Source organism: Protopterus annectens, chromosome 3.part1 (genome assembly GCF_019279795.1).
Source record: "Protopterus annectens isolate FY-2018-M chromosome 3.part1, PAN1.0, whole genome shotgun sequence".
Taxonomy (NCBI): domain Eukaryota; kingdom Metazoa; phylum Chordata; order Ceratodontiformes; family Protopteridae; genus Protopterus; species Protopterus annectens.
This window is the reverse complement of record NC_056732.1, coordinates 570,881,118-570,906,691: the sequence shown is the minus strand read 5'-3', so window position 1 is coordinate 570,906,691 and position 25,574 is coordinate 570,881,118.

Here is a 25,574-nt window from a genome sequence, read left to right as displayed (position 1 = left end):
AATGTCCACATACATATATATATATATATATGTATATAGATACACACACACACACACACACACACACACACACACACACACACACACACACACACACACACACACATATACACACACATATGCACATATTGAATTTATATCACAACAGCGGACCACATGACACCAAAGCATTAGACAAGAATGAAAAGGAAACCACATGTGCCACCTGCATTATGTAGTGGTGTTACTATCAAGGCAAGTGTGTTTCGTTGCATCACATGGGTCAGACTGTAGTAAGGATAAGAGTAGGGCTGCTGACATTTACTCACCAGACCTATTGGCGAATGCATGTGTATGTGTTGACAACCCAGTCTCTTGGGCGATTATGACATTTGTGGACACTATATAGGAAAACAACAAAACACACTCAACACATCCTGGAGCTAGCCACCCACAGATGCCAACACATAGGATATGATTGCCAAACACACTCTCCTGTCATGCCTTGAAATCAAACACCTATCTGGTCTATTCTATTACACTACAGCATAAAGTAGTTACAGAACGCGCTACAAAGATTATTGGATCACAGTACTCCCTGAGGCATACTTCTAGGTGGGTGACATCATCAGCAAAGGCAAAGACGCCGATAGGGATTGTATGGAGAGTGAGCAGTTTAAAAGCATTGCTCTGCCCTCAGACAGCTGGAAACACACACTTGGCAGGGCTGGGATTAGAACATAGACCTAACTACCTTATCACACTACAGCATTATGCACGTACAGAACATGCTACCGAGATTACTGGATCACAGCACTCCCAGAGGCATACTTCTAGGTGGGTGACATCATCAGCCATGGCAAAGATGCCGATAGGGACTGTATGGAGAGTGAGCAGTCTAAAAGCATTTCTCTGTCCCCAGGCAACTGGAAACACACACACACTTGGCAGGGCTGAGATTAGAGCACAGACCTAACTACCTTATCACACTACAGCATTACGCAGTTACAGAGCAAGCTACCAAGGTTACTGGAACACAGCACTCCCAGAGGCATACTTCTAGGTGGGTGACATCATCAACAATGGAACAAATGCCGATAGGGATTGTATGGAGTGTGAGCAGTCTAAAAGCATATTACTGTCCCAAGGCAGATGGAGACAAACACATGGCAGTGGTGTGAGCAGGACAACTGCCTATCTAGGGAGTACTATTACAACACTACATAGATACAAGACGCGCCACAGACAGCACACCTTTCAAGACAGTCAATATGACCTTCTAGGAATGCAGACGTCGACATGGATGCTGGCAGTTACGGTCTACATACCTGTGAACCAGTGTGTTCAATGTAGGAATCCATCCTGAAGTGGGGTATGGCCATCTGTTGCCTGGATGACCACTATCGCTATACAGGATTACAATGGTTATGCCCATACACAGAGGCACATAACCGACACAAGGTGTCACTGGGCATGCTCACACTCTTAGCACACATCCGTTTGGAATGCACTATGTGTCCATCTACACAACAGCGTACTGGGCATGCTCACACACTTAGTAGCAAAGGGCTGTCTTGTATGCACGCCGATTCTAAACACGGAAGGGCACAGTGTGTCGATAGTCATCATTGTTAGCATGAATGTTGCACTACATATATCTGACACCGGTCTTCTACACAATGTCTGCTGCTGTCTATCACCTTAACTGTACCAATCTAAACCTGGCACACTAATACCACCCGTGGTGATGTCCTGGCAGGAGTGGCTACTTCGCACATATAGTACCATACATAGACGAAGAACCTGAGACCAGGTAAACACCCTGAAACCTACAGGACAACTGCATTGTATGTGTATGCTAAACAATGCTAGATGTGTAGCGTTCATAATCATAACTGCCAATCTAGATCCAACAATGGGGAATACTGACATCTGTGCAGTGAGGAACACCTGGCATAAGGCTCAGTTGTGCACAATAGCACTACCACCATATACCTCAGATACAGACATGTGGGCCATAAGACCATTACGGACCGCTCCAGGTGTTAGTGTCCCCACGTACATGAAGGCCACTCACATGTACTAACCAGTACACTCTCAAAAGCCATCATGGATGTGTCAGGTGCAGATCACAGTGGTAAATGCCGCATTCTAGTATGTAGCCCTCAAACATCATCATGTCCTTGGACCAGCAACACACATCCATACATTAGTACAACACCATGTTACTCATGACCAGTGGACTGTACCTAGCTCTACAGCAACTGTGCAGACTACCCATGTACTGACAGGGTTCCATCATGTGTTATGCAATGCAATGATACCACAGTTCATAACCAGGTCAGCTGTACACATAACAGGGGCCCTGGGTCTTATACAGCTGTAACAGATAACTGTTGCTGTACACCAGAAAACACACTCATGTTTGGATATGACATACATGTAACTGCTGTGGATATGTACATGCCCCACACACACACAACACATATGTACATAGCATAGCTTTTGCTGTCCTTCATGCAGACATGTGGCTACAGCAATTACACACATGCACATGGAAGGTAGGTCCATGGCTGTTAAATGCTAACAGTACATAAGGTAGCAATGTTGACTGAGTTAACATTCCCTCTGAAATGGTTACCCATGACAACTATCATATCATACAACAGTCCATGTGTCATGTATGTCATCACACATGTCCACCAATTGAAATGCATACAAACATGGCTACATGACAGGAATGTAGGACCTACACACATGTACATGTAGTGGTGTGCATTCAGCTACCATGCATGTGCAGTAGCTGATGTTTGCAGTTCATCTATGTCTTACTACGACATGCAGTTGCAATGCAGCCCCATCATTGACACCTGTTTATGGTGAAATACTGACAGTACGGTAAGATGTACATCAGGTATGGATGGATGTGTGTACATAAAGTGGTGGGCCACCTTTGCAGATGGATGTTTGCTGAAGACAGCTCACAGGTGTGTCACAAGCCGTCCTACCATAACATGTGCAAACAGTAAGCCATGTTTCTGTTAATTGGAAGGTGAAGACATACAACCTACACAGCGGTCAGGGTGTCACTGACTGTGAATTACTTATCACCTGTAACACTTAAGTCCTCCCATGTGCATATAGCAGCACAATTGCCAAAGGTAGCATCTGTACACATTGTAATGCGGGCAATACTGCTGCATGTCTGTCAGATGTATCATAAGATAGCAGGTGTTTGATTCACAGTACTGCCATGTGTGTTTGCCTGTGTGACCATATATGCCACGTATGGTGGGGAATACATCCCAATTGTTACACACCTCTGTACACTGTTGTAGAGATCTGTACATACTGCAGTGTAGAAAGCAAGACATAGGCAGGGGTGGTGTGTGTATCGCACACGTTAGCTATCTGTATGTGCATGATATTTGTGGACTCTAGTGTGTGTGTGTATGTATGTATGGCTGTCTGGTGCATGGAGTGAGGATGTATGCTACCATAGAGAACAGATAGGGCCCCTAACCCCTCAAGGTGATGCAATCAACTACCCTGTTGATGCTGTCGGTCTTATGCATTACTGACTACCTGTACATTTTCATTCTCTATGTCACGTCATGTGTGTGCACAGTACTGTAATGGTGATTACCACACAGGCAGGGGTCCTCACCTCAACACTATCAAGTGTGTGTTATAGTGTCGTTGACCTTGTGAGTGTGGGCGTGTTACTGTGTGTGTCTGTGTATGTCTGTCTGTGTTGTCATCCTGTAATGTGAAAGTGTATTACTGCTACACAATGAGGCCTCATGCTATCAACTGGCCTCTACCCTTGACATCAGCTAGACCACTGTGTAAACCCCCCCGCACAATGTAACTGTACCTGTGATGTCACCCGGTATGGATGTCACGTCTCTAGCCATTGTAGCCTAGTACACAGCTCACATGCTCCTAGATCAGTAGATGTGTATAAATTTTTGGAATGTCAGCCTTTCTAACAGTGAGGTTGAGGCAACTTATAGCATGCTGGTATTGCCATACATGCCTGTGAGTACTCCACATTTACACATGGGAAACTGCAAACACTGGTACTTAATGGGACATGCAATTAGACCTTAAGGAGGGAAGCAGGGCATCTTTACCAACATGCTGTTACTGTTGTTACCAAGACACATACTGTGAACATAAAACAATGCATTCTAACTGCAAACACTGTTACATAATGGCACATGCAATTAGACCTTAAGGAGAGAAGCAGGCCATCATTACCAACATACTGTTACTGTTGTTACCAAGACACATACTGTGAACATAAAACAATGCATTCTAAACCTGTACTACATGGTATGTCTGCTGCGTGTCAACAGTACACAACAATTGTAATATATACTTATCTCATTATTCTGTTCACCCTGTGCATCAGACCATATGAGCATGTCTCTGCACCAATGGTGTGGATGACAGGGATGAGGCACAGGCATCATCATATGCACAGGGTGATAATGTTTGCCAGGGGCCTAGGCTGCACCAGTGGATGACATCATGTGTGTGGGTTAGGGCCTGTGATCTAATTGGACATGTGTGGTTGTTATGCATGTGGGTGTTGCAGTGCCCTACAGATGTTTCTGGTGTGTGCGTGTATGTGTGCACACAGTTCTGCCATGTGTCTGGCCTACACAGGGGTATTATTGACAGCTCCAGATTGTACAGACAAGGATTTACAGCTCACTGTCCGGCCACGACCACGTGACCTGTGCCTGCCAGGGGTTGCACGGACACTACCAGGCAGAGGTACAGATTGGGTACTGTCCAATGACACATGTCCACTGGAACCATGTCCCCACTGGGACCATCCAGGGCCACTTCCATTTGGCCTGCTGTGTCCTGGTGTGGACAGCACAGCACCAGCTGCAGTGCTGCTGCTACTGGCACTATGGGAGAGGGCATGTGAGGTAGCTCGTTCACGTAGACCTGCACCAGGTGGTGTAGCTGGCCTATGTCCACGTGGCCTACGCCTCACTCCTACCAGAAGTTCCAGCACAGACAGCTCACTCTCGTGGATTGCCATGCCATGGTCAAGGATTCCAACCATGTCACCCAATCGCCTGTCCAAAACGTCAGCAAACTGCTGTTGAGCATTTGCCAATGCCTGGATGTTGTCATTTAAAGAATGAATAGCAGCCCTCTAAAGCCTCTGCCCTTCTCTGTTCTGCCATTCAGCACATGCCTGTGCTGCCATTACAGTCTGAAACATGCATCTGGTGACACCAGCTGCCGCGCTCTGTCCTGCAGGTGCATGTCGGCCAGAGGTCCTCCTACGAGCAGCACTGGACACATGCCTGTGTGGCACATCTGCAGTCATTTCACTGACACCATGGTGTGAAGACACACCTTCCGTAGCCACCACACGTTCCTGTTCCAAGCTAACACACGCTAACTGTCCTTCCTCTATGGCCACTGGTGATAGGGTATGTGTTGGCATGAGAACTGTGTGCGGGGAAGAGGGGGATATAAGTGGGATGGCAACCAATGGCACAGATTCAGCCCCTGACAACCCTCAAGCATATGTTCATCACTGCTAGAGTCTGTGGGGACACTAACATCAGATGGACCGCAGGAGGGTAACACACCTACATCACCTGTGAAGGCAAACAAAGACTCTACATTACAATAGAGATGCACACACAGACACACACAGACACACAGACACACACAGACACACACAGACCATGCATGTGATTTGACAGAAGGCATGCAGCATGCATGTGATACAGCAGACGGCATGCAGCTCAGACATTAATAGTGGTAGTTAGCATACATCCCTGGGTTGCACACAACAGCAAGCATGTGTCATAGCAGAAGCCATGCATTTCACACAATCATGGTAGTAAGCATGCATCCCTGTGATACACCATGTGGACCAGCACAGGTTAACAGTACACATGGCTGATGTGAGGCATATGTCCTTGACATTAACATGTAGCATGACATGTAATCTGCTGATGTGTGCATTGATATGCATACATGTTTGACACAATGGTGTCCTGACACATGTACAGCGGTGTAATGGTGTCACATTGCAGTGTTGTCTATATGCCCTACAGATAGAATGCACTTTTAGCAGATGTGCATGACCATTGAAGGGTAGTATGAGACGTCTACATTGCTATACAGTGTGAAGTACAGACACAGTGCCATTGCATGGAATCATGAGGCGTCTCTATTGCTATACAGTGTGGAATACACACACAGTGCATAGCCATGACTGTGTGCATACACAATACATGCATACAGTGGATTGTGTCCCACGTCGCTGAGGTGTATACACACTAAACCATGCTGTGTCATTTGTGACAGGTCATCGGAAGACATACGGATGACACCCCTGCACAACTGCTAACATTTCATAGCTGACTGGCAACCATGTCCACACATGACAGACTTGTCAATACACCATGTCCCACATGACATTTATGTACCACACACACGAGGTGCACAGCTGACAGTGATGTCCAACAGCAGCAAGGGAAATGTACGGTATCTGTGGCCTGATGTGGTGTCTGTGTATGTATGTGAAGCTGTACAGGTGACTACTGTCATGCTGTGACATAGTCATGATGTTCAACACATCTTATGTGGTCGAATTACGTGACACCTCCACAAGCTGTGCACAGGCTGTTAGGATGTCCAGTGTTCCACATCTACTATATAACCATTCAACAAAGGCTATAGTTGGACCATGTGTAGACAATGTGCAACAGGGTGTACACACATACACATCACATCTACTGTGTGTTGCTACATGTCCCTGGCCATCCTCTATGGCCATGTGTGAACATGTGTTGGCCAAATGTTTGTGATGGCCGTTTATCTCACATGTCTGTGTTGTTCCATATGACATACACCCATAGATGTCAGATTCTCCATTGTCCACAGGGTTATGCAGACAAAGGGTTGTATGTTTGATATGTGGGGTATGTTTTATGGGATAGTGAGACAATGTTGAAGCCAGACCACTACATGTCTGGGACATGTCAGATGGCACATCACAATGTCTGCACTCATTGCAGGGGCATAGTCCACAATGGTGAATCCTGTGGGCTGCCCATATCCCAGTTCACTGTGTAGTACTGTTTGCGTACCCCACATGTGTTGTTCTGATGTATAGTACATATTCCTACATTGAACAACACCTCCGCCGTTGTATGCACAGCTGTCCACACATCTATCAATGACAGTTACTGTGGTTTCATGTTGGTGTTTCATTTAGTTTGTATATATTGCACATGGGTAGCCAGTGTGATTGATGAAAGATGTGACCTGTATATCGTGACTGGACCATACATTATGTGTACATGTGTTAACTGGCCACATGGTGAATAGATCTGTGCATTCACATGCCTGATACTGATAATTGTCTCACCTGCAACAGCCTGCTGTCTCTGCGGCACGCCAGAGGTACCTGTATAGGGGTGACACAGCAGTTTGATCATTATTCATGACTGTATGATAGCTACAGAGTGCACTGTGCATGTTAACACATTCGCCAGTACAATAGCATATACTATGGAGTACACACATGTGTGCATACACAGGGTAGCATACTATAGTATGCGGCATGTGTGTAAACATACCTTGCATATTATGTTACATTACATATTGTACAGTGACACATGCAACTAAATGGGATATAATAGTTATATGTGCAGTAGTGACTTACCAGGCAACTCCAGGCTCGGTGGTTGGGAGACACCCACCTCCACGATGTCAGCTAGAGTTTGTGGATGATGTTCTGATGGGGTCCCCAGGCTGGCCAGTAGCTCCTCGGTAGGTATGAGTGGGGGCTGGGTTGGTGGCCCACCACCTGTTCTACCTTGTTCTCTGGCAATTGCATTGGCATGATGTTTCGCATGTCGGATCAGGTCCATGCAGTGTCTGTGCACCTGCGGGTAGGTGCGGTTATGGCCACCCACATCATTAACCCTCCTGTGAAGTTCCTGCCACAGGTCATCACGCTGCTGGGCATGCTGTGGCACATGGATGAACAATACCTACCTCATAGTTATCGTGGAGGTATGGTATGAGGGCATCATCCTCCAAGCAGCTATATGCTGGCAGTCGTGATCGAGGCATTATCTGGAAGATATAATGATGGAGACAGGTCACAGCATCTCAGAGATGCACAGAGATACAGCTGCACGTACATGTGTATTACATTTAGTACATGTGAACAGTTGCCTTTGCAAATCGTCATGACAATGACATGACTGACATGTTTGTGTCACACACATGTAACACCCGATGGGGATTGGATATTATCACCATATATGTGTGTCACCTCATTACATTGCTCATACTCCATGTAAATGCTGTCTTGATGTTGGCATGTCTGTTTGCCTGTACTGGTGTTCTTACCTATCAGCACATGCCTGGATGTGCCCACATTAATGCTGTTGACCTTGATGCTGTGTATATGTCACATATCATCGCATACACTGCCTTAATGGACATGAGCAGTGACAATGCAGACAAGCGCACGGAAACCTTTACATGCATGTGTTTTGCCGGATCTACCTGACAACACCGACAAACCACAACACCAACAACGAAATCAGACACACCACATAACCGAACATTCACAAACACGAAACCTCACATGCCCGACACACCATAATACCGACACAATACCGACAATAAACAAACAAAACAAATCCCCTGTCCAAAAAGCACACACACAACACAAGCACACCAAAATCCTTACAAACGCACACTAAACCTCACATACACAACTATCTACACCCTTAACCCAAACCCTAACCCTAAGGTCCTTCACTATCGCACACTTACCTAACCAGCGCCCTAACCCTAACTCACTTAAACCACCCCTAACCCAAAGACTATCACTATCGCACACTTACCTAACCCGCGCCCTAACCCTAACTCACTTAACCCACCCCTAACCCAAAGACTATCACTATCGCACTTACCTAACCCGCGCCCTAACCCTAACTCACTTAACCCACCCGTATCCCTAGACACCGTCAATATCGCACACTTACCTTACTCGCACCCTAACATCCATCACTACCGCATACTTACACAGCCTTTTCCCATGTTAGTCTTCTCAGCGTCTGGGTTTTCATCCATCGGTCTTCTCAGCATTGGGGTTTTCATCCGTCGGTCTTCTCAGCGTCGGGGTTTTCATCCGTCGGTCTTCTTAATCTTCGATCTTCTGGTGTTGGCGATCTCCTTGTCGGCGTTCTCAGCTGTCGATGTTGTCAGGTGCTCCCATTTTGCCATATACATCTACATGGCACTGTACAGCAGTTCAACATCCTGCCATGTATTGCCTGTGTTGCACATGTGATAAACATGGGATAATGACTGGCTGGAAGGTATTTGCAGGGATGGTTATCAACTATAGCATGTATGGCCAAGGTCATGTAGTAGTGTGTATGCCCTGGGCCATGTATGGGCATAGGATGTAAGGTTTTCTAGCTGTATCCGACAGCCATGTTCCCGCCGACAGGTGAATCAGTGCCACATTACTGATCCAGACAGTTAATGATACATCTACCATGCGGTCATCGCACCATGTATGACAGAGATGACATGTGCAGCTTTGCTGGATAGGGTTGCATGGTATAGCAGGAGTATGTAACATGTATGGCACAGGGATCTGTCCAGCATGTGGCGATCCTTGTACTAGGAAGGTGGCTGGCTGTCCATGATGTATGTCTTTCAGATCAGGATATGTACGTGTAGCATGTCCCACATCACAGTGTTGCACATGTCATTATGCAGGGTAGGCAGCATGCTGCATAGTGGAGATGAGGATTGTGAAGGCTGGTGTCGCTCATCCAAGCATGGCCAATACCACTTAAAGGTGATATGTGATCCGATATTGGTCACTTGAGTGCTGAGTATGGCTGTCCAATGATCTCCATGCTCATGGATGGCACCCTGTCATGACTTGGGTTGCCTCTTATGACTACCTAATAGGCTTGGTGACATCACTAGCTCAGGAAGGTAAACTGCACAGCACCATCCCTTACACACAGTGTCCATAATGCTGACCACTGCCTAGGTGGTAGTTAATGGGTGCAGGGTTATTAACCTAGTGGTGACAATGCAATAAGCAGCTGTCAGATTGTGCACATATGTCATGCACCTCACACACAAAGCCCATTCTGTATGTTGTCCACAACACTGAGTCAGCTATTGCTCCTAGGTCATGACCATTCACATACTTACATACGCAGATGCCTCCTATTTGTCTGTGTGGTATGGGCTACAATGAGAGGGTAAGTACAAAACATTAACCCTGTTTTACTGTTGCTGCCACTGGTGTGATATGCACATGTCACTCAGACACCTTTTGTAGTGTTGCTTCTGTCAACAGGCCACTGGTAGAACACTCTTGTGACATACGAAGGTACATCTAGTATACTGAGTTTAGGTGGAACACAGTATGGGTGATGATGTCCTATGACCTGTCACAGGTATGCTATGCAGTGTGAATTCATCTGTACTGTCATCTACGTCTGTACTGCTAACAACATCTACGTTGATTAAGGTTCATGGACTTTCAGACCATACTCAGCAGGGTAATAATGCAGTACCTCCCATTATGAGTGGCATCTCCACTTTGTGGGTTGTGATAACTGTTGGTGTGCTCCATTCAGTGTTTTCACAGACTGACATGAACCTATGTTTTACATGGAAGTGTATGTGTACAGCAAACTGTTTTGCCATATGTGTATTATACAACCAGGGATGTGGACAGGTCACATGCAGCCTGAGTGCACCTTATACCATCATAGTTATTGTTACAGAGGCTCTGTAGTGTTCATGGATATGTGATTGTGTACCTGTTGGGGGGGGGGGCAGTGAGTTTATGTTATCCAGCACAGTATCTATATTGCTTATTCATGCTCAGCACTTGTTCAGAACATGTAAGCACTTCATGAGCTACTAATTACTATAGCACTCAATCCTACTCATTTCCTACAGGTAAACACTGTTTGTCCTTACATTTCCAGCTTGCTTACAGTACAACAGCTGTTGTACACACTTACCTCACATATCTTGTGAGAAATGGTTGAATATACAGGCATGTCCAAGTGTCAATTACCAGTGTTATTGCCTGTCTATATGATGAATATGGGCAACATGAGGCAATATAGCAATTGTCTCATGTACACAGTCAATGCTCACCTCCTAACATACGACACTACAGCCTATGGGAGATGCACATATGTAGCCATGCTGGAGGTAATGCTCTCTCCAACCCAAACTGAACCTGACAATCATGTGGGGATGTTAAACATTTGCACCACACCCCACTCATCACATAGGCTCACTAGATCTCCACCACCACTGGCCACACATAGTAAGACTACATCATTTGCGGAGCCTCTCCATACTACTCTGTGTAGGCAACAGAGGCAGCCCCCATCACCAAACATAACACCAACTACTTATAGCCCACAGACTCATGTGTGCCCATCAACTACAGCCAACAGGGTGTTATAACATACCCAACACACTAGTCATAGGTGACTCTGTAGGCGGTCACACTGATGTCCCACTCAGCAGGCTACACAAGGCGATAGTCACTTTCATCTGGCTGTCGGGTAACAGGATCTGCAACATAACCTATGCACTCAGGTCACTCCTCAACAGGTACAATATGACTGTCATTCTCCATGTTAGTGTGAATGCCCTGAGATGTAACTTCCTGGACTACATGTACAGGGACATGCAATAGCTCTCCAGTCTTGTAGCCCAGGCAGGTATCGGCCAAGCCCTGAGAAGCATTCTGCATTTGTCCAGACTGATACCACAGTACAACGACTGAATTATTCACTTCAACAGTTGCCTATGCTTCTGGTGTCATTTTGACTTCATAGGATAGACTTTGTGGTTAATTATCGGAGTTTCTGGATTATTGTACACTACAGTATACATATATATATATATATATATAAAAAATCATGTTGCTAAGTTGTGAGGTAGTAGTGATTACCAATTCATTAAATAAGCATGTAAAACACACCAAGTGTAAATCAATTCTAACATGAATCATTTTAAGTTTTTTAATGTACAAAATTAATAACACACTTTTTTATTTCAGTGTGCTAAATCATTAGTTACACTTTTTAAAAAAAGAGATAACATACTGGTAGTCAAACTAAATAGTTTGTTAGAGGGTCAATGTATTTTTAAAAAAAATATCTTGTTTTATAGATAATGGTTATAACATAATTACCAAATGTATAGATTCACACTCGTGTTGGTATACATATATACATTTTTTATTCATAAATGAATGTATTTAAATGAGTTTTTATTGTAAAATTTAATATGATAACAATTAACAGAACACAACATCATTTCCTGTCTCACAGTATAAAACCAGGATGTAGGGAGGCATCCTGGTTTTTCTGAAGAAGTCCAAGTAAAATTAAAGTGGAAGAAAGTACTAAAAAGTTCATTTTGTCTGTGTGGCTGATTCCTGTGTTATTCCGCTTCAGTCGCTGTAGCGGTTTTTTCAGTCATTCCAAGGGTATCCAGTATCAGTCTGCTTTGAATGACATGGTCAACAGAACACAATGCTTTGGTACAGATGACCTGCACCTGTCGGCCCTGGGATTATGGATAACATCTAAGGCTCTTGCTGCTCCTATACTGCCTGTTTTAGACACATTTCAAATAACATATTCACCACCAGAACAGGAACAGGCAAGCAACACCTGAGGGTAATGTTACTCAATGCTTGACATCTTCATCTCAAATGCACTCAGCCGAGGCACTCCTTATAATGGACCACTTCGATATCTCTGCAGTGACTGGGACCTGCTTCTAGGCTCCAGAGAGCACCCCTGCACTGACAGGCTATTACGCAGACCACACCTTTCAGTCATGTAACCAGGACCGGAACACCCACGGCAGAAGTGTGTCCATATTTTACAAGGATGTACACACCTCCAGGCTGGTTGCTTAGCACAATGCATCAGAGGTAATCCAAGTGCAATTAACTGTGGCCAGAACTGCTATACAAATTGTAGCTTGCTACGGATTCCACACCATACCCCACGGTTAACGGCCCTCATTTCTTGGTGTACTGGAAAGTAGTGTTCAAACAGGAGCTATTGATGTGAGACTGACACTACCCCACACTTAACTGGGATACCTACTCATGTTCCGACACATTAGGCCAACACTTTCTAGGATTCATAACCTCCAATCGGCTGGATCAACCTATACACACCACCACCAAGGCCAACAGTATCCTAGACCTGGACATTACCAACATGTGTGACTGGTGTTCCACACCTGGGGTTATCCCCTCATTGGTCAGTTCCAAACGTATGCTAATCACCCTTGTTATCCACATCCCTGCACCACACCCTTCACGGAAAACACAGTACAATATTTCTACAAAGCCAACTTCAGGCTTCTTATGACAGCAGTAGTAAACGTCATGACACCCGTGCAGATGGACAATATAGTTACAAATGCTGAAACATACACAACTGCACTTCATTAGCACTTACACGACTGCATGGATCATGCTATCCCAAACAGAGCCATGATGGTATCCACCAGATAACGGACGCCAATCTGGGGGTCCACTGCCATGGACATAATGTACAACAGAAGGAGGAGACTGTTGCAAAGTAGAGTACAATCCCATGGGTGGGGTAGCTCCATGGTCAGCCTCAGTAGGAATCTGAGATTTCTTATCACATCCTCCAAAGCTAGCTACATACTCATTACTGTGACACATTCCAAGGACTACCACAAAGTGTTATGGAGGTATGTCACTACTCTTGATGGCAATACCCACATCTGCTCTGACATACAACGGTTAGGCAGGAACATTACAGAACCGACTGATATTGGCAACATCCTGGCAGATAGGTTCAATGCTAACTTTTCACCCCTCTCACACCCTAAAGGGCCCAAATCTATATAGGAACAATGCAGAGTCCCTGCGGTCACAACTACGCAGTTCAAACCTGCACTGTCTAAAACCTGGAACACAGACTTCATGTGACCGTCCAACATCCAACGCTGTGATTTACACAAACCTCAGAACGACGTGGCTCCCCACTTGGGCACCAAATTCACTAATAGCCTTGTATCAGGCATTGTGGCCCCTGAATGGCACACAGCAACAGTTATCACACTCCAAAAAGGTGGCGCCACAATGGACCAGAGGAACTATTGCCCTATACGCCTGACTAGACTGTTCTGCAAGGCTATGGAGCACATCATCATGGAAATCATTCACAAAGACATTGGTGGCCTCCAAACCTTTGATACCACCCAGGTTGGATTTGTTAGGGCCAGACCATGGCTCCTACACCTGGTGGAGTCCTTTGAGACAGTTACCAAGGTAGTAGATGATGGTAAGGAGGTCCACACAGCCTACCTTGTCCTTTCATTGGCTTTAAACACCGTTCCCCATTCTGGTATTATCAATATACACATCCACCTGCACATCGACCCCTATGTCTCGAGATGTTATGCAAAGTGGCTCACGACCAGTGAGGGTAGCATACCATAGTTCCTATTGTACATCAGTTACAATTGGTGTACCCCAGTCCTCGGTCATAGGGCCCCTCATGTTCGGTATATGCTTCCCTGAGGTACAGGCTAGCAAAGAAGGACTTTCCCTGAATAGGTTTCCAGACGACTGCAAACTAGGAGCCATGATTGATTCACCAGCTGATACAGACACCCTCCATAAGGATGTCACTGTGATGGCTACCTGGTGTCGATAACATGGCCTCAAGCTGCATGCCACAAGGTGCATAGACATCCCCTTTGGATTACACCAATCACCCACTGACTATCACATAGGTGGTAGTCCCCTACATACATAAGATATTATAAGGGATCTTAGTACACACGTAGATAGCACCCACTCCTTTCATAACCATATTGCCAAGGTGGTGGGTGTGGATATCCTTCTATGTGGCCACCCTAATCTGTAATGGGTTTGTAGCCAGAACAGAGGCAACCACTGTACCTCTATACTCCTGATGTATGAAACTCATTCAAGGGTACAACACCCCATTTGGGGTGTACCTTATGGAACAGCAACAGCTTTAAATACCACAACATTAACACACCAACAGGATTACTGACCTCTGAAGGATGACGTATGCAGCACAACAACAGAAACCCCAAATGTACTAATTTGCATACTGCATACTCAGAGGTGACCTCTGCTGAACATACAAGACCCATGTCCACAACAATATTGATGGATATGCTCCACATAAGCAACATAAGCAAAAGCCACTGGGAGCAACATGCTCTGGGATATGCACCCAAATGCAACAATGAGTAGGACGTGCTGAAGGGATACATTCCTGAACCGGACACTCACCATGCTTTGGAACATGATTCCTATGTATATCAGGCAGGGATCCTCACTAGCACTCTTCAAGAGATACCTCGATGAGTGGATGGGAGACAGACGTATGCCAGGGATCACTGCAGTGGCTGTACTGTACACAGGTGCAGGAAACAAATGGCTCTGCTGTTCACAGGCACAGGACATTAACCTAGGGAGGTGCTGCCAGTGAAAACACTGTAGTTGGGCTTACATATGGACTTGGCCTATCAGCATAGTACCTAACTATGAACCTATGAAGCTATTACATGTCCTTTGTGCATGGATAATTGAGTAGCACTGTCTACAAGCCATATGTATCCTTTTATTGTGTATTGTACATGCCAATAGACATACCTTATGTTTGCATAATATAACAGTAATGCTATGTAAAATATTTGACATATCTACCTACAATACTGTACATTTCACATTTTTAGGTTCATAGGTTCATAGGTTCATACTAGGCTATCTGCCCTAGGGCATTTATAAGCCTAGCCAGAGTGTGTTTGGCTTTCGCCACCCATTTTAAATTAATTTTGCTATGCCCTTTTTCGAGGTTAGTATACTGTGCCTCTGTCTAACAGTGACACAGAAGTGACACCCGGGGAAAACCTATGATCTCCCATCCACTCATCAACATTCCTCTTGAAGAGAGTCAATGAGGGACTCTGCCTAACCTGGACTGGGATTTTATTCCAGAGTGAGGGGAGCCTTTGGGTTATGAATCTGTCCCTCCAGCATGTCCTATTTATTTCAATGCTGAGGTTCAAGTCTCTCGAGTGCATAGCTCGATGGGATTTGGATTTTCTGAGGTGCAGCATTTCCATTAATTCCGGGTTGGACATGGCTTTATACGTCAGGCACAGATCGCCTCTGAGCAGGTGGTATGCCACTGAGTAGAGCTGGAGTTTCTTTAACCGGGCAGCATATGGCATCTGTTTGTGCCCTATGATCCTCTTGGTGAGGTACTTTTGGGGTCTTTCCAGTTGCTGCAGGTGTCTGGTAAGGTACATCCCAAAAGGGGCATTGTACTCAATTATGGGCCTGATGAGGGATGAGTAAAGAGCACGATGACCTCCCCTGATCTAGATGTGAATCCCTTCATGATTAGGTGGGCTATATAAAATGTTTTTCTAACCACTTTTGCCATGTGGTTGTCAAATGAGAGATTGCTATCAAATTGGGTCCCCAGGTCCCTAATTACTTCTTCTGTACTTAATGGATTACCACCTATGTGGTAATTTGTGGGCACTTTGTTTTTGCCAAAGGGGATGACTATACACTTTTTGGCGTTTATCTTGAGGCCATGGCTCTGGCACCAGTTGTCTGTTTCTATGAGACTCTTTTGGAGGATGCTTGTGTTGGCTGGAGAGTCGATTATGGCGCCCAGTTTGCAGTCATCTGCGAACTTAGTCAGCCACAGTCCTTCCGTGTTGGCCTGTACCTCTGAGAAATATATACCGAACAAGAGAGGTCCCAGGACTGAGCCTTGGGGGATGCCACTTGTAACTGGTTTGGAGTCTGACATGGCTCCAGCAATTCTAACCATGTGGGTTCTGTCCTTGAGCCAGTTTGCAACCCATCTAGTGACATAGGGGTTTATATTTAAGCTGGTGAGCTTATCTATAATGCCCGAGTGGGGTATTGTATCAAAGGCTTTTGTGAGGTCCAGGTAGGCTGTGTGGACCACCTTCCCCTCATCAATGGTCTTGGTGATTGTTTCAAAGAAATCAACCAGGTTTAAGAGGCAGGATTTGCCCTTAACAAAGCCGAACTGGGTAGGATCAAGTGTCTGTAGGTCCCCAATATCTTTATTTATGAGGTCCATGATGATCCTTTCCATAGCTTTGCAGACCAAGCTAGTCAGGCTTATGGGGCGATAGTTTCCAGGATCCATTGAGGCACCACCTTTGTGGAGAGGGACCACTGTTGCTGTACGCCACTCTTTGGGTACATATCCTGTAGTAAGGCTGAGATTGAACAGTAGTTTTATGTTTGGGTTTAGCTCTTCTTGGAGTTCATGTAGGACGCAGCCCGGGACTCCATCTGGTCCCATTGATGCTGTGTTTTTTGCTTTGGAGAGGGCAGCTCTTACCTGAGCATCTGAGATGTCAGGGGGGCAGCACTCTGCTGGGATAAATATTTGCCCTTTTGGTGGGGAAGGGGGGAGAAGTTTGCACTGAACCTGTCAGCTAGGATGTTGGCAATGTCTGTGGGTTTAGTGTATTTTTTGTCATTTTGGACTAATTCTGAGCATATCTGGGAATTTCCACCCAGGTTCCTAACATAACTAAAGAAAGCCTTGTGATTATCCTTAGTGTCCTGTGCAATTTTTCTCTCGAAGCTGGCCTTAGACGATTTTATGAGTGCCCGTAGTTTTTTGCTAATACTGATCAGAGATGCCTTCCCTTTTTGGGATTTTGCTCTATCATGTAGTAGCTTCCTCCTTCTATTGTATAGTTTGTTTATGGCTGGGATCCACCAGACAGGACATCTGCCTTTGGAGGATTGGGTCTTGGTTTTATTTGGGATTGCATGATTCATGCATTCCTTCAGGTGTTCATAGAATGCGTTTATAAAGGATTCTGCGGTCTGGGCCATATTTTTCACAGGCGAGGGGGCTTTGAATGATTCCACCTTGGTTTTGAGGAGTGTGAAATTTGCTTTAGAGAAGTTTTTCACTGTGGTTTTCAGGGCAGGGGGTGGAGTCGGGATGTGAATTTCCAGTGAGATTAGTTTATGGTCTGATCTTACCAGTGAGGGATACACTTCTGGTCTGGAGCATAGAGTCCCCATGTTGGTGATGATCAGGTCCAGTATGTTTTCCCCTCTTGTGGGAGTGGTAACAAGTTGTTCCATAGCATTTGAATTTATAAATTCTAGGAACCTTTGGGCTAGGGTGTTGGAGCTAGAGTAATGCTCCCAGTCTATGTTTGGGTAGTTGAAGTCACCCAATATAATGGTGTTTGGAGAGACCTTCATATTTTCCAGTGTTCTCAGGAAGGCCGAGTGTGGTTCCTGGGTTTGGGAGGGTGGTCTGTAGCAGGCTATAAACTGGAAGGCAGTTTTACCCACTGTTAGTTGCACATGGATAGTCTCTGATGCTTTGTGCTGTGCCACCAACCCATAATGCAAAGCATAATTGCACAGCAGGACCACCTTAGGCATGTTATTCTCGTTATACACCCATACATATGCCTACTGTTACAGTATATCAACATATACTATCCCCTGTTATGGCACGTACTTGTTGGACATACCCTACCACTGACAGCAGCTGGAGTGGAATTGTTATGTTTAAAGCCCTTATGTAGCATCCCTTGTGGTGTATGAGGTGTTTACCTTGTGGCCCACAGCAGTACACACAATTTCTACAAGCGTTACTATGCTCAACAAGACATCACTACATAATACCTTTTCCCACTGTATGCATTGCGTACACTTTCATTAATACAGAACAGGCACTACATACACTAACATACTCAGTGTTCTACATACCTTCTTAGTGGTCCGAGTTTACAAAAATATCTGTGTTACTCTTTTCCTGTTTAAACAGTTCTATGGTATGAGCATATGGTTTGAATGTATGGCAAGCCATCATTTTATACATAGATACCTGTAACATGTGGTATCCTGCCACCAGTTGGTGTTCCGGAGTAAATTATTGCATGCACATCAGCTGTGCAGCTACTCCATTAGCCAATTACAAGGCAACCGTGGGGTATAATTGAATACTCCACTTGGGCATTGTCCTTTTGCCCTACCTTTGAGGAAGACAGCCTGGATGTGTTTTATTGTGATGAATTGCAACTGCTATATGGAGAGACACACATATTTTGAATTCATGTCCCCCGTGGATTGTGTGTGTTGGCTAGAGTATGTATGTAGTTCTACATGTGAGTGTAGCTGTTATCTCAACTGTCTGATACGAGACTATTGCAAACAAAACCTGTTACATTGACGTCTGTTCCATTGTACAACAGCAATGATTTCACGTGGTGCCATTACAAGTGTGTCTCTCACAAGGTATGTTAACACTTCTGCAGATGTCATTGAGTGAGTGGATGTTTGTGATGTCATTACAGTCTGTATTGCAATTGTTTCGGGTGTGGGGGAGATGTAGGTGGGTGTACATAGCAGATAAAGGTTTGTGGGGACTGCATTTATACATATTCCATATGTGTGTAGGGGCTCCTTCCCTAATTGAAGACCTACCATTTAGTAGACTAATACTATGGTTATTGCAGGCTTATTCATTAAGCCATTGTTAATTGGTTCCTATATAGCATGCAGGTGATGTTGATCCTTCAATCTCTCCGGAAATACATCGATATGTAATGAAATGTTGCTACATGAAAGCTGTCTCATGCATTTCTGTCACAGATATTTGCACTCATTGCAGTTGTGTTGGCGACTGAACCTCTTTGGCTTGGGTTGCCACCTTTTCAAATGGCCATAGTGGGACATTTGCAGGACACACTTCGGGATTTAGAGGCCAACACATACCCATGGTCAGTACAAAGGATAGAACTTACTTTTGTCCTAAATAAAACCTTATTCTTGTAGCACTTTAGTTGCTTATTATGTTTCTTGTAACATTTACGTATTTTAGATACAGGAATAACTATTTAATGCAACTATTACATAATATATGGGACATAATTATGTCCTACAATCTCAGGACATTTGCCCTTTTTAATATTTTTTGTCAGGACACAACTGCCTAAAGAGGGACTGTCCCTCTCAAAGTGGGACAAGTGGTAACCGTATGCCTAAGGCCAGCTATGACCACACCTACTTTAATAATCTACCACCGAGTTAGCACGAACAGACACATGATGCAAACATACACACACACACCCATTACAGTCCCATGGAAACACACACCACACTCTCAACACACACTTACACACACTACAGCAATCAGAAACACACTTAAACACAGTACCTACCTGGACCGCAGCACCAGCAGCAATAACTAAATGTCCCTTAACAACTTGATAATATGACTCATGATTCTAGTGTTCTGGTACTGTGGTCTTTCGGTCTTTAAGCCTCGTGATTACACGTGTCGGTATGTAAAGCTTTCGGTAGTTGGCAGTATCCTATTTATTTGTACCTCCATAGTTGTGTACATGTCGTTAACCTATCTATATATTTGCAGATAAATGTATATCCGTATATATCAACATACATCTCTCTATCACCCTTTCTATCCCTACTATATATATATGTATATATATATATATATTTATATATATATATATATAGAGAGAGAGAGAGAGTGAACACACCTTTTGTTGGGTACATGGCGATGTATACTGTTTCCTGAACTCCGCGCTTTTGTGTTTTAACCTGTTACAATACACATCTGCCATTGGTACATCTCGGGTAGCTTAGTGGTAGGTGATTGTGTACAGGGTTGCATGTTCTACTACTGGCAGTGGTCGTTTTACCTCTCAGAGCAGGCACTATTAGTACAAGGGTGAATAATGCTGGTTTCACCTGTACTGGGCATCTTTGACCGTGATCTGCATGAAATTCAGCAAAGCTTAGACCTTTTTTGAGCATATCTTTGTAGTCATGTTAAACGACGCTTACCGTCAGTTGCCACCCCATAAACCCGCTAACATGTGCTTAAACATGCTCTAATGACCTGCATCCGACATCCATTATTCGTGCCATCGGGATTACGTAACGGACCTTGCAGGATGTGGAACTGGGAACATGCACGGCACAGTCAGTGACTTTACCACTTGGTCATCTGGGATTTGTACAAGTATTATGGTGTTTTGTATGTGGACTGTACTACGGCTGTTCCTCCATACTGCAATCAAATGTGTAACTCAGTTAGTTTACATATGGATGATACCTATTAATGGTATGTCCAAGTGATGTTTAATGGATGTGCTCCAGCATTGGGAATCTATGTCACAGTGAGCCACACACTGTAATGTGCTACACCTTGACACAACCATAACTGAAGAATGCTGGGGTGACAGATACCTGTCATGGGTACTCTCCATGCTTTGGCACTACATCCCTGATTACATTATATGGAGCCCCTCATTAACACACCAGGGAATCCATGCAGAGTAAGTGGGGAACAGTGGTTACACACATGGATCCTGCAATTGGCTCTGCTCCACAGAGGGGCAGTTATTTAATTGATGGGGTGGTGACAGCAGATACATTTTGCCTAGGCTGATGAATGGCCTCTTACTATCGGGCATGTACCTACCGATGTACCTAGGACCCTATACATACAGTATCAACATATGCTGTTAGCTTCGTTTACTGTTCAGGTGTTGACTTTCCTTGTTTGAATAGCTGTTGTGTGTTCAATAGTTGAGGACTGCCTATGTAGGATTCACACACTAGGCCACCTATACATTACAATTTACAGGTGGTCGTGTGTGCGTGCCATCCATTTTACTGTGTGTGCAGGTGGAGAAGTGTGTCAGTCCGTAGGGCCTACACTGTCAGTGTATGTGCTATACATTCCCTCTTTGTCAAGGCATGGGCATATTGGGCATGCCTCCATCTGCCTACTGGGGCTGGCACAGGGTGTTTGTGGTCTGAATCCCTCTGTGCCTGTGATGGCCTTGGCAATTGCGGTGGGCTGTGAGGGCCTTCACCATTATGTCCCTGCTGCAGCTGTTTCCGCAGGATCATATTATGTAGCATAGCACATACTATAAAGATGTGAGCACATGTGCCTGGAGAGTACTGCAAGGCTCCACCAGATATGTCCAAGCAACGGAACCATGATTTCAGCATCCCAAACACATGCTCTATGATGATTCTGGTTTGTGCGTGTGCCTCATTATGACATTCTTGCATGGGTGTGTGTGCATTTCTGATGGGAGTCATCATCCACGGCTCCAGTGCATAGCCAGCATCCCCCACAGGGTGGCCATATGGGATGTCCTCCCTGACAAATAGCTGATACAGCTGTGAGGCATGCCAGATGTGGGAGTCATGGTAGCTTCCAGGGCTGCCAGCACACACATCTGTGATAATGCCCTGGGCATTGCACATGACCTGGCAGTTGATGGAGTGGTATCCCTTGCGATTTATGTAGCGCCTACCATGCTCACTGGGTGGTGACTTGATATGTATGTGCGTGCAGTCAATTGCACCCAGTACCTCCGGGTAGTGTGCCACATGGTGGAAGAGACGCATATTTCTGGCCAACTCCTCCTGAGTTTGGGGGAAGTATATATGCTCATTGGCATGTGGTAACATGGCATCCAGGAACTGGTTGAGTACCCTGGATGCTGATGCTTGTGAGATCCCCATGATATCTCCAGTTGGCCTTTGAAAGGTACCTGTGGCTAGTATTCTCAAGCTTACACATACCTTCGTATCCACTGGGATGGTTTCTCCTCTGTTGTTTCTGGATCTCAGGCGTGGCCGGCACAGCTCAACTATTTACTGTATGATGTCCCTGTCCACCCTGTAATGCTCTACTATCCCCAGATCATGTAGCCCCCGGTTGTTTACCCTTGGTCTGAACACTCTTCTCCTCCTCCGGGGCCTGAGGTGGTTGTCAGCATCATCCTCCACAACACCTTCAGTCTCCAACACATGGTGATGAATCACAGCTATGGCAGCTCGCAACAAGTACATTGTAAAAGTTCCCCATCTGTTTACACTGATCGTGCAGTGTTTGGGAATACACAAGTGTGTGTGAGGTGCCTTCACACTTTATACTATTGTGCTTTGAACACTGATGATGTCATAGGGTGTGTATGTACAATCAGAGCTGCAGGGTATCTTATGTGTTTTACCACAGGTACTGCTATTGTGGTGCCTTTGGTGTTGAATTACATTTAGCTGCCATGGATTACCTCTTGCCCTTGCCTTAATTTTTCTTAACGATTCCCCTCCCATTGTCTAGCATGCATCCAGCAGCCTGCTTTCTTGTTTTGCACTTTCCCAAACCAGGATTGTCTTGCGAAATGTGTTCTATAGCCAATCTACTGCAGGTTTGCTTTGCTCTGCGGTTACAGTTCTCTTTTCTTTGCAATGCGACACCTCCCCTATCTTGTTCTCCAGGTTGCTGCTAGCAGCCTTGTTAGCTGCCGTCAATGGCCCACTGTGAGTTAATAGGTGGTAATTGCTCAGTTGTACTCCAGTTACCCTACTGCAGCATTTCCTTATTGTCTTCCCCTAAACTTCCTTTTTGAGCTGTGGTGCACAGTGCGTGCGTCCGCTTACCTGGTTTCGGGCATGTTTTCATCCACGTACACATGTGCTTTTGGGCACTATGTGTGCTCTCAGCTAAGCAAAGCTATACCTACATCCACACCCCTATCCTGCGGCTTTGCTTAACAATGGGCAGCCCGGATTTGCATTGCTCCAATGTGCTTACAGCTACGGTGGCACACCCCACAGTTGATGTCATGTATTCCTCCAGACCACTCCTCGGTGTTGTAGTGCTGCAACATATGGTACATCCTTAGGCCAGTGGGACATTTGTGATTCACTATTACTTGCCTCATTTGCATGGCATTGACTACTAATTTATAGTTACTGCGCCGAACACTGTCACAGACCCTTAGCAACCCTTGCAGCTTGGTTGTGGTGTAGCATGCATACCATTGACTATTATGGTGAAATCATGATTTGTGTTACATTGCAATTTTATGACATTTGTATATATTTTCCTTGTGTTCCCATTTGCGCACACATGCCCTGCAGTTGTACTTTGCGTTACTGTGGTCATGATATTAAATGTTATTTTTTATGTGTTGTACATCTTTTCTTATGCCATTGGCTGTATATTTAGCCATTGGCATATGGTAACTATGTAATACATGAATCTGGTCTGCTTTCATGGCACCGATGTTCTGTTTACCAAAATGTAAACCTTTTTTTTTTTTGGTTTACATTTCTGTAGACTTACACCACGCCTACACCACTTCATGAATCGCTATGTACCTTCATTTGCATGCTGCAGTACTGCGCATGGGGTGATTAGAATGCCTGAGCCGAGAGCTGCACAGATCTGGCGTACGCTGGTAGTGCACGTGGAATTGGATCGTACCTGAATCGCTCGGCGGCCATATTTGGCGTTATACCACCTACACTATGCCTGCGCCCGGCGCAAGCTTCATGAATCCTGAGGAATGTGTTTTATTGAACTAAAGTCCTGTACAGCTAAGGATACCCAGAACAAGTCACCTACAAATCATCTTTTACATTTTGACAATAGGTGAGCAATATTCAATGATATGATAGTAAACAAGATAGTAACAATCTCATAGTCCAATTGAGGGCCATCAATGCATCATAAAAATAAGGTTGACATTTATGTAGACCCATGAAATTTTGAAATTATTTAGGTAAGTAGCTGTTTTCACTTCAAGAGATAGCCTGTTCCAAACTCTTATCAGTTTTAATATGAAAATAAGTAGACATTGTTTGATGAAGGTTCTTTTACATATGAAGTAAACCATAATTACATGTGTGGAAGTTGTGAGTCACAAATATTACATTTAAATTAACAACTAGCTTTTCATTGTGAAGAGACGTAACTGTATTAAGATTATCCTTATCCAACATATAAAAAGAAGAATAAAGATTCAGGTTGTGCAGTCTGTGATAATAGGGCAAGTGTCTTAATTTCTGTATCTGTTTAGTGTACCTTATTTGAATTTCTTTCAGAATCCATAACTTTTTGCAACATTTCTCTAGCGATATAATACCTCTTTTTATTACATAAAGGTATTCCATTTTGCTGTTACAACAATACAGAACTCTACTCTTCATGAGATTAAATTCCAAATTGTTCAAAAAATAAAGAATAAAAGGAAGTTAATAAGTCATTCTTATTCTGTTGAACTGTCTGATCATCTAACTTTAAAACAGGTAGAGCAAATTTGGTATAATCTGCAAACTTGGTGCATGCAACCACAAGAACCAGAGGTTATGTTAAAGTGAAAATATTAAAGATAACGGGACCAATGACTAACATATTTTTTTCTGAATCAGAAAATGCACTTCTTCTTCTTTTTCTTACTTTAAAAGTGCAGTCACTCATCCAGTTCAAAATCCAATTAATAAAATAATTTACATTGTATAATCTGAACAGAGATAATCCAGTGATGAGGAATGCTGCTGAATATCTTAGACAGATATAAATACATGGTATTCTTTGCCAACCTGATACATAAACATCAGA